The sequence below is a fragment of the Dermochelys coriacea genome, chromosome 4, assembly GCF_009764565.3.
Source record: "Dermochelys coriacea isolate rDerCor1 chromosome 4, rDerCor1.pri.v4, whole genome shotgun sequence".
NCBI classification, from domain to species: Eukaryota; Metazoa; Chordata; order Testudines; family Dermochelyidae; genus Dermochelys; species Dermochelys coriacea.
The window spans coordinates 47,784,623-47,794,725 of NC_050071.1; the positions used below are offsets into that span (position 1 = coordinate 47,784,623).

The window sequence follows — 10,103 nt, forward strand, 5'->3', positions numbered from 1 at the left end:
TCAAAGACTAATAATTCTCTTTGCTGCTTTTCAACAAGATCTGCTGTCCTCAGTTGGGATTATTGTTTCCTAATTAACTCGATGGACAGGAAATTTAAGGTATCAGATGCAACTAAAAGCCTTTCTGCCAGATACCACAGCCTCAATGTTTATACTTCTTAAAGCATTAAACAGACTTGTGTAAGTGTTCAGTTTTTCTCATGTTCTGCTACTTCACATGACCACCACCTGACTCCACAGAAAAGCATTAATGATCTAGAAGGGAAAGGGTAAGTGAATGAAATGGGACTCTGGTGATCTGGATTCAATTCTGCCATAATTTCAGTGAGAGTTTGGACAAGCCACTTTATGTGCACAGTAGTTCTATTAAAACATCCTGAACTGTCTTACTCCAAGCCAAATCCATCTTTTGTTTAGGATTTGAGAGAGTTCAGTTAAGGATCTTACACTACGTAAATAGGAAGGTCCCAACATTGCCCCAAGACTTTCCAACATTTATCCCATCTTCTCATCTACCTAAGTATTCATACAGTTTGCCATGATCATAGTACACAAGTGCCTCCTGAACACTGATGGATCTTCTGCCATCTGTCATCCCAAGGTGCTCAGTCCCTTCTGTTTGGCATTTCCCATTGGATTCAGAGTTTTTCATACTCAAAGAGTGTCCGGCAATTTGCAGGATTGGGCTGTTTACCTTGTGTTGTGTCATACATTGACTATGAGAGAAAGAATAATTGCATAAATTGTTACTAAGAGCAGATGTAAGATTTTAATAGACTTGTCTGCTTGAAGAAATAGCTTGACACTGTGTGACATGGTGTACCTACCCTGCACCAGCCCTGAAAGTATAACTGCTTTGCAGGCTGAGGAAGTCCTCCCACTCCAAGTCTGCTGTGCATACTTTGCTGGAGGCAGAGTATAAAAGGAAACAGCCCCACTCAGTCTGGGTCAGGCTGCTGAAGGGGGAGGATGCAGACAGCAGGCTTTTTTCAGGGAGCAGCTACAGGCCCTAACTACAGAGCCACAGCACACAGAGCTCCAGATGGACTCCAGGCTGCCTGACAAGCCCAGAGAAGAGACCACATTGGCAGGAGCTACGCCACTTGAGGGCCACAGAGACTGGGGGGGGGAATCATGGAGCATTGCTGAGGGACAGGATAGGATAGGAAGCAGACCAGGAAACATAGACTTTTCTCCAGTGAGTGAACCAGGGAACCAGTCAGCCTGTTTCTGGAGGATCCCTGCTGACTCTGTGATGAGTACCCCCACCACTGCCAGGGCCCTGGACTCGGACTCTGAGAAGCAGGAAGAGCTCAAGTCCCCCTAGCTTTCACACCACATACCCCTACCTGGTGCCCCACTCCCCCAACAAGCCATTAGACCATGCTGCCCTGAATGGAAGGGCTGCTTTGACTCTAGCCATTGGGCCATGGAGCTCTGTGTGGAAGTTTATTGACTCCAATCACTAGGCAATATAACCATATTTTATAGTAAGGGTCATCAGTATGTGACCTAACCAGCTGCGGTACTGCCTCTGCCCTTTCTTTGACCACACATGACCTGACACCCCATGATGGGGTGCCCCTACTCCATGACACATTGACTTTATATTTATTTAAACCAGAAGGGAGGTTTGCCTTTGTTTTACTCCTAAGATCCTCTGCTTTTATGGTTTAAATAAAGAACTATGATTATCTGTAAAATTGATTGCTGTAATTATTAGTTTACTCAGGAAATTTCATAAAGAAAAGCAATTAATCTTATAATTAAAAAGGTTCTCTCGTGTAAAAGGAACATGCTGAGACTAGTTTGAAAAACAAATGCATTACCAGGACCTCTAGAACAGTTTCCTTGTCTGTTTTTATCCTTTTATCCAAAAGCTCTCTCTCCAATAGAAGCAAGGATTGCAATTGATTTTTTTTTAAGACAAAGATGTTGATATAGAATATAAGTATTAAATCAGGGAGTTAAACACATTGTAAAACAGAACAAAATTATGATCCCTGCTCTAAAGTGTTTACACTTCTTAACCAGATACAGGTACCCATACATACAGATCTGAAAACTTCCACGTATATTGGACAACCTACAGACAGGGACTACTTAGGAATTCAAAGGGAGCTGTTATTCAGACATATATGGAAGGACTAAGTAAAGATAAGTGTTAGATTAGGGCAAATGGCATTACACTGGTTTGAATATGTAGTAGTGCTGTTTCTCAAGCCATGCAGAGAAATGACAAACTCCTTAATGAGTACTTGTGGCACCTTAGAGACTAACAAATTTATTAGAGTATAAGCTTTCGTGAGCTACAGCTCACTTCATCGGATGCATCCGATGAAGTGAGCTGTAGCTCACGAAAGCTTATGCTCTAATAAATTTGTTAGTCTCTAAGGTGCCACAAGTACTCCTTTTCTTTTTGCAAATACAGACTAACACGGCTGCTACTCTGAAACTCCTTAATGTGATGGTAATAGGAATATCGGTGCATTTACTGGAGGATTGTTTAGCCAGTGCAATAATATCCTGATAAGAAACTGCTATGGAACAGAAGAGACAGGAGTTCTGGATTTATGGTCCGAGTAATGTAATCCCGTGGTGGCAGCTGAGCACCATTACTGGCCTATGGACTTGGCCTTTGCCATCTCAAAGCTCTGGTGGCCAGTTTTTATTTTTTTTTTTTTGGCATTTACAGCAACCCTAGTTTTTGGAAGCTTTCAATTACAGTACAGTAATGACATCCAATGGCTTTCTTCCCTCCTGGTGGTGGGGGAGCATGTGTTACCTGCAATTTTGCTGAACCCAAAGCTCTTGGTAAACTTTACTCTTTGCAAGGCGGTGGCAGGAAACAAATCAATGGGGACACAGCCATCTGGCCAATAGAGAAGTGATGCAAGGAGTCAAACAAAAGTACTTTCTCAAAGCTTCTACTTTAGTCTTTAGCACTTATATGCATCCACAACAGGTTAATAGAGCACCCAGGTTCATATTTACCCAGGGCACTGAGGCGGTCTCTAGACTGTAGACTTCCAGTGACCAGCTTTCCATCTGCAGGGGACCTTGAGGGGTTTGAGTGAGCTTAGATTTCTTCCTCTTTTTATACCCCATGTGTTAGTATTACATATCTTGTTCATAAAAAACACTGCTGAGCAGAAGTTAAGTGTGGAGAGTTCCAGCCTGTCAGGTGCAGAATTTTCCATCAGTTAACCAGCTGTCCAGCAATAGTTAACTATAGCCAGACTTTCCATCTTGCAAAACTGCATGCTTCAGAAAAACAACTCGAGGCAGGAGGGCAGAGGATTACTCTGTGGTCACTCACTTCAACCACCCCGCCTGCTCTGTTAGTTGTGCTAAAGTTTCAGAAAGGCCTCCTTTTGGATACTTTCAGCTACACACATAACAATTGGTATGCCAGTTGTGAGCAGTGGTCTGAGCATGTTATTGGACTCTTGGCTATCAAAAATCTGCTCTTACATGTGGAATCTAGAATTTTTTTTCAGCAAGCATTGATTTTTGTGCTTATTTCTTCAAAAAAGGACATGATCTTCTAAAACATTTCATATCAGAATATCTCATCTCTAAGGAAAATATTTGCTCTCTTCCCTACTGAATTAATCCTCGCCTGAGATAGATCTGGCTACTGGGAAATAAATCCACAAGTGGGTTTCTGGGTCACTTTAATGTGCAGATAGGAGTGATCAGGTATTCATAGAATCCAAGGCCAGAAGGGACCATTGCAATAATCTAGTCTGACCTCCTGCATAATACAGGCCATAGAACTTTCCCAAAACAATTCCTGCAGCTTATTTTAGAAAAAAATGTTCAGACTACACCACAATCCTTGGTAAACTATTTCAATGGTTACTCTCTCTCTCTCTCTCTATATATATATATTTATATATACACACACATATACACACACACACACATATATACACACACATCCCTAACACTTATATTAAGTAACACCTATAACTCCTATATTAAGGGCTGATGGATGTGTATTTTTGCAACAGTAAATATGTATCTTCCCATTTCTGTGTAAGAGCTACTTCTAATCCTTACTCAATTCACATTTCATTTTTAAAATGCTGATTTACAGTTGAAGAAAAAAAGATATACAGGAATGACTACTAATGATTTGAACTGGATTCCCCTCCCTGCATCAGAACTCCTGAAACCAAAGTGAGATGCTAGATGCAATAGATTTCAGTCTCCTGTTTTATCTCATGCTTCTTATACTTTCATAGTTGGATGAAATCTTTAATAAAGATCTTAGATTTCTATAACATTTTCATTTTATAAAGCCTTAATGCAGAGCATAATCTGAGGGCGTATCCTAATTCATAATTTAATAGCTATTTTATATGGTAACCCAGCTATCTGCTTTCCAAGGTAGGATTGCTTACCATAAAGGCATGTTACATATTGGTATAGTCTTTTGAGGGAAGAGGAGAGGTTCAGTATGGACAGCACCTTATATAATTTCTCCCACCTCATTGTAGAAGCTTCAGGACCTTATTCAGCTCTGATTTACATTGGTGCAATTAGGAGTAATTCTACTGGGGTAAATGGAGATACACAAAGGCCCCTATGTGTTTATTAGATTCAAGTAGCCTATATAAAATATTCCTCAGTCTACATGGGCTGTCAGTAGGAACAAGACAAGGCTGCCCTAAGAAGCTTGATTTAAAGAATTCTGAAAAGACTTTTCAGGATAACTTTAAATCAGCAGAAACTTTAAATCAGCAGAAAAATTGCTTGTGGAATGTAGAGGGAGGAACATTAACATAGGAGCAAAAGTTAGTTGAGCCGAGTTAACTAAAAGTGCCACTAGAGCTACGTGGAAATTTTTGGAAAAATTGGTGTTGACTAATTTTTTTGTGCAACAAGTGTCTTCTCTATTGAAAATTTAGAGCTAAATTGTAATCGTTCTGGCTGAAAGCCAAAACATTCCCCCAAATGTTGTGCTTGGTTTTTCAGTAAAAGCATTTTTGTTTTCTGCTAAGTTTTCCCCCAGAAAAAAAACAAACACCCCTCCCCCTGACTTTGGATCATCTCTAGGCTTTGGTATGAACTTGCAAAAGTTTCTCTATAAAATACCTACCTCTATGAAGAGACAGAGTTTAGTTTCATTAAAGAGCTGGGCAGTGGTCTTTGCCTAGAAATAAGGTTGGGATTTTCAAAGAGCCTAAGGGAGTTAGGTGCCCCATTTCCGTTAATTTTCAGTGGATATTAGGTGGTGGACTCCCTTAGGCTGCAGGGGTGGATGGGAGAGCATTTGGCACAACTAATATCTACAGAATAGAAAAAAAAAGGAAAATAAGCCTTTCTATGCTCATTGTTCAAAAATCTGTAGTAACAAATTGCCAATTCTTATAAAAAAATAATATACATACTAGACCACTGTTATCTGAGTAGCACATGCAGTGAGTACACACGGTTTCAGTTGTCTTTATTAATGTTTGATTTATTTTAAACTTTGTTTAACCACATTCTGTTGCATAGCTGTCACTCGGCACTGCCTGGCTGCTGTTGGGGTAAGAGTTTTCTCCTCTGCTGCTTCTGCCATCTGGAACATCTTTCCTGTATCTCTGCCTCATCAATTCTCCATTTCTTTTCAAATCTCATCTGAAAACATATCCATATTGTTTCTTCATTGTCCTCTAATTTGTCTCTTCCGCTATCATTAAATTATTAATTATTATTATTATTAAATAAAGCATTTTAGAATGTGATTTGTATGAAACACAATATACCAAATCAAGATCCATCATACTGCGCCCCATTGGATTACACTGCATGCTCTGATTGGTTAAACCATAATTATATAGATATTGTACTTGTGAGTAAAATATGTATTTAATGTTGGTGTATTATGTGCATTTCCTTTGTGTGGTGCATTTGTGTTGCTTACTGTAGAACACAGTAGGACCTAACCACATCACCATCAGGGACTCATTCACCTGCACATCTACCAATGTGATATATGGCAGCACGTGCCAGCACGTGCCAGCAATGCCCCTCTGCCATGTACATTGGCCAAACCGGACAGTCTCTACACAAAAGAATAAATGTACACAAATCAGACATCAAGAATTGTAACATTCAAAAAACCAGTCAGAGAACACTTCAATCTCTTTGGTCACTCGATTACAGACCTAAAAGTGGCAATTCTTCAAGAAAAAAAACCTTCAAAAACAGACTCCAACGAGAAACTGCAGAACTGGAATTAATTTGCATACTGGACACCATTAAATTAGGCTTGAATAAAGACTGGGAGTAGATGGGTATTACACAAACTAAAAACTATTTCCCATGCAAATTGTTCCCCTACTTGTTACTCACACCTTTTCAACTGTTTGAAATGGGCCATCCTGATTATCACTACAAAAGTGATTTTTTCCTGCTGATAATAGCCCACATTAATTGATGAGTCTCATTAGAGATGTTATGGCAACACCCATTATATATATACACATACATACATGCACACACATACACACACACACACCCTTCCTACTGTATTTCCCACTGCATGCATCCAATGAAGTGGGTTTTATCCCATGAAAGTTTATGCCCTAATACATTTGTTAGTGTCTAAGGTGCCACAAGTACTCCTGGTTCTTTTTAGAGGTAAATTATTCATTCTCTGCAGTCTTGACTTACAGTTTACATAGCTAAATAGACACAAAAGGTGCTAGGCCAAATTTTGGCTTTAGTGACACACACTTGCTAAAAATGAATCTATGATGAAATATGCTCCACCACAAATATGACAAAATTAATGTGAATATTTTCTTCATGAGACATCACATACAGTTAAGGAACAGGATGATGCCAGTGTAGAAACGAGTGTGTTATGCTCAAAGCTTGCTCTGTGCATACAGACCCTAAAAAGAGGGAGAGAGGGACACCATGTTTGACAATATTAATTTTGACAACATGTTTTTCTAGCCAAGTGCTGAGAACCATACACAGACCTGCACAGATATCATTAATTCCTTGGTAGCACAGGAACACCTCTGTGAATCTGGTAATGCTTTCCAGTAAAGGAGCAACTCTGCCATTCCAACACGATCCCTAGACTGAAACACTGCTCCTCTTTCGCATGCTTGAGTGAGAAGCAGAAACACACCTCAGGCTAACCAGGCATTTGAGTAGCATTTACATAGATGGCTTGGCACCACAAAATGCAGACAGCATCATTATAATATAGATACCCCCCTTCAAAAACTTACATCTTTTCAGCTTTTTATGCACAGGCAGAATAATGTGGAAGCAGGAAAGCCCTATGTTTAGTCTATAAAAAAAAAAACCTTTGCATTATTTTGAGCCAGACCTACCACCCTTGTTCACATGGAGTTCAAGTTACTCTGCAAGAAGCCTAATGGAGATCAATGGGACTACATGTGAGCAAGAGTGGTGGAATTTGGCCATCAGGTTATGCTAAGGGAAAAGAGAAACCAAGGGCAGCACAAACAGCCCCAGACCCAAAGCCTATTGAAATCAAGGACATTATTTCAAGCCAATACAGAAATGATAGTCAGGTTCTTATAAATATGTATCTATCAGTGATGATAAAATAAGTAATAGAATTGTACAAATCATCATCATTCTTTCTTTCTTTCTTTGGAACAAATAAAACAAGCCCAAAAGAAAAAGAATGTAAAGAGTACAGCAAACAGCTACCATTAACAGTTTAAGTACATCTATATTTATCAGGGCTTTGGAGCAGTGCTCTGGCTCTGCTCCAGCTCCAGGCAAAAACCTGCACCTCCACTGCTCCGTGCTCCAGCTCCAAGCTCTGCTCCAAAGAGAAATAACTGAAATATATAAATAAGAAATGCCTTCATTGCAATATCCTTATTTGCTAACAAGACAAATGAAATCTAAGAGACATATCAAATACATTGTTAGCACTAAAAGGAATAAGAGAACATTAGAAAGAGGGAGTTTTACACAATGTAAATGAAACAAGCTAGATATTGACAACTCTTCAGGCTCTCTTAGCATATTCCATAATGGATTGCTGTGATGAGGTTGTTCTACTCACTGCTCGACAGGGCCGTAAGTTTCTCCTCTTACTCTCAGGAGCTGCAGCTGTGCTTTCTGTGACGCCACCCAGGTCACTATTGTTGCTTCCTCATTTGGGGTGTGTGTATCAAGATTCCTGCTCTCCAGCAGTCTCCCATTTCACTGCCGCTCAGCGCCACTCAGACACTTGCTGGCGTGGGATCCTGGGTCTATCCTCTACTCCAGGTGCTGGTTCAGAGACCCTCTGCACAGCAGCTAAGGTCCAATCCTTGCACCTTGGTGCCTTTCCCTAAGTCACTCCCATACCTCCTGGCCTTCCCTACTCCTATGGGTTTGCTAGTCTCTTCACTCCCTCCTCCCAGGGAGGAACTTTAAAGCAACTTCTCTGCAGCCTCTCAAATACTCCTCCCTCTTCTCAGAAATGGAACCGCTTCCCTCCCCCCCGCCGCCATTCATTGTATTTTTTTCCATGAAATACTTCAAAGAAATTAGAATATTTGTCATTTAAATTTTTCATTCTCCCATATCTCCCTATATTAATCCCTACTTCCTCATTTTGCCACTGAGTGCAATAAAATGAATTACATTGATTTTTACACTTATTTTTTCCCTTTTGCTAAGTTACAGGATGACACAATTACAAAGTTTCATTTTTTCCATTAGCCACTCTATAACTTTTTCAAAGTTGCAGAAGATTTGAATAGTTACAGACTGGGAAATAGGGAAAAAATGAGAAAAATAAATATAAAAATAAACAGAAGATATTCTTGATTGTAGTGTATTCAGTGGCAACAATTTTAAAAGAAGGAGGAAAGGAGAAAAACAAATTTGAAATTTCAAACATTTCAGTTTCAACTGTAAATGAACATTTTGAAAATCTGAAATCTTTTAATGGAATTTTGCTTAAAAAAATGGAACTTGAAAAAAACCTAAAATTTGATAAGCTATAGTTTCACATTTCATGATATAGCAAGTCTATTCTTTTATGAAAATTTATTTTCTGCATAGCAACTGTAGCTACAAGATTTTCAATAAGTAACTTGTTTTAGAGTGATGTATAATTTCCAGTTAACTGTTACTATTAGACCATCTGCAAGTAACAAGCAGTGAAGACTTGGAAAAATGAAAATAAACGCAGGTTTTCTAAGGACTGTTATACTCATTTAGGTTAGCAAATTATTTCCATGGCTTATTGGAGTATTTGGCTCATAGTTTTCTGGATAAGTTTGTTTGAGTTTGTGATCTATAGACAAGCTTTACTAATGTGTGAAAAGTGTGACTTTTATGCGCTCACAGTGTAATCCAATCCTAATTGACGCCAGTGAAAATTGACTCCAAAGAAATACACTTTAGAACAACTTCAGACATTCTAAGGTATGGAAATGAACAGTAGACTCCCAAAACACCGAAACTGTAGTGACACCATGAAGATGAAAAATTGAAATAAAAGAGCATATCTGGAGCCACAAACACGGGTGCCTTAATCATAATTGCATGCTTGTTGCATGGTATTACTTCAGGGCAGAGTTAAAGTTGTTAGGATGTATCATTTCTCCATTTCCATACCTTAATGGTTTGGAGTTCTTTGAAGTGTAACCTTAATTTTGAATTTCTTGGGTTTCTAATGCTAGTTTTAGATTCATTATAAATGGGTAAAGTGATAAGGGTAAAATGATTTTTTATCCTTAAGTTACTAGTATGTATACCCACTCTTTACAGGTTTTGTTGGTTTGTTAGTTTTTGAGGGGGAGGGATGTGAAAAAGAAGCTTTACTGATGCTGGAAAGGATAGAATAATACAGTGTTTGAAACTGGTTAATGATTTAGAATAAACATCCAAAGATTTCCAAATAAGCTTCAGTTAAAATTGTTCAGGGGCAGAAGCTGTTTTCTATTCTGACTTTTATTTGACTATTTGCTTTGCAGTTCAATTATAAAACAACATTTACCGGAATAGCAGCAGCTCTTTTTCATACATATGTTACTTTGGAGACTCAAATCCTCTTTCAGCAACTGGCAATAGGTGATCTTTTGTGGTGTTCCTTTTTGCAAAATTTTAATAAAGTT

At 38.9% G+C, this 10,103-nt stretch overlaps 1 long non-coding RNA gene across 1 annotated transcript in view; it reads right to left on the reverse strand.

The window, feature by feature from the left end:
• LOC122459936 overlaps positions 1-8,458 on the reverse strand; it is a 135,030-nt gene extending 126,572 nt beyond the window's left edge. The window contains exon 1 of the long non-coding RNA XR_006280924.1: positions 8,057-8,458. This is a non-coding gene — a long non-coding RNA (uncharacterized LOC122459936). The remainder of the gene's footprint in view (positions 1-8,056) is intronic.
• Positions 8,459-10,103: the final 1,645 nt, after the last annotated feature.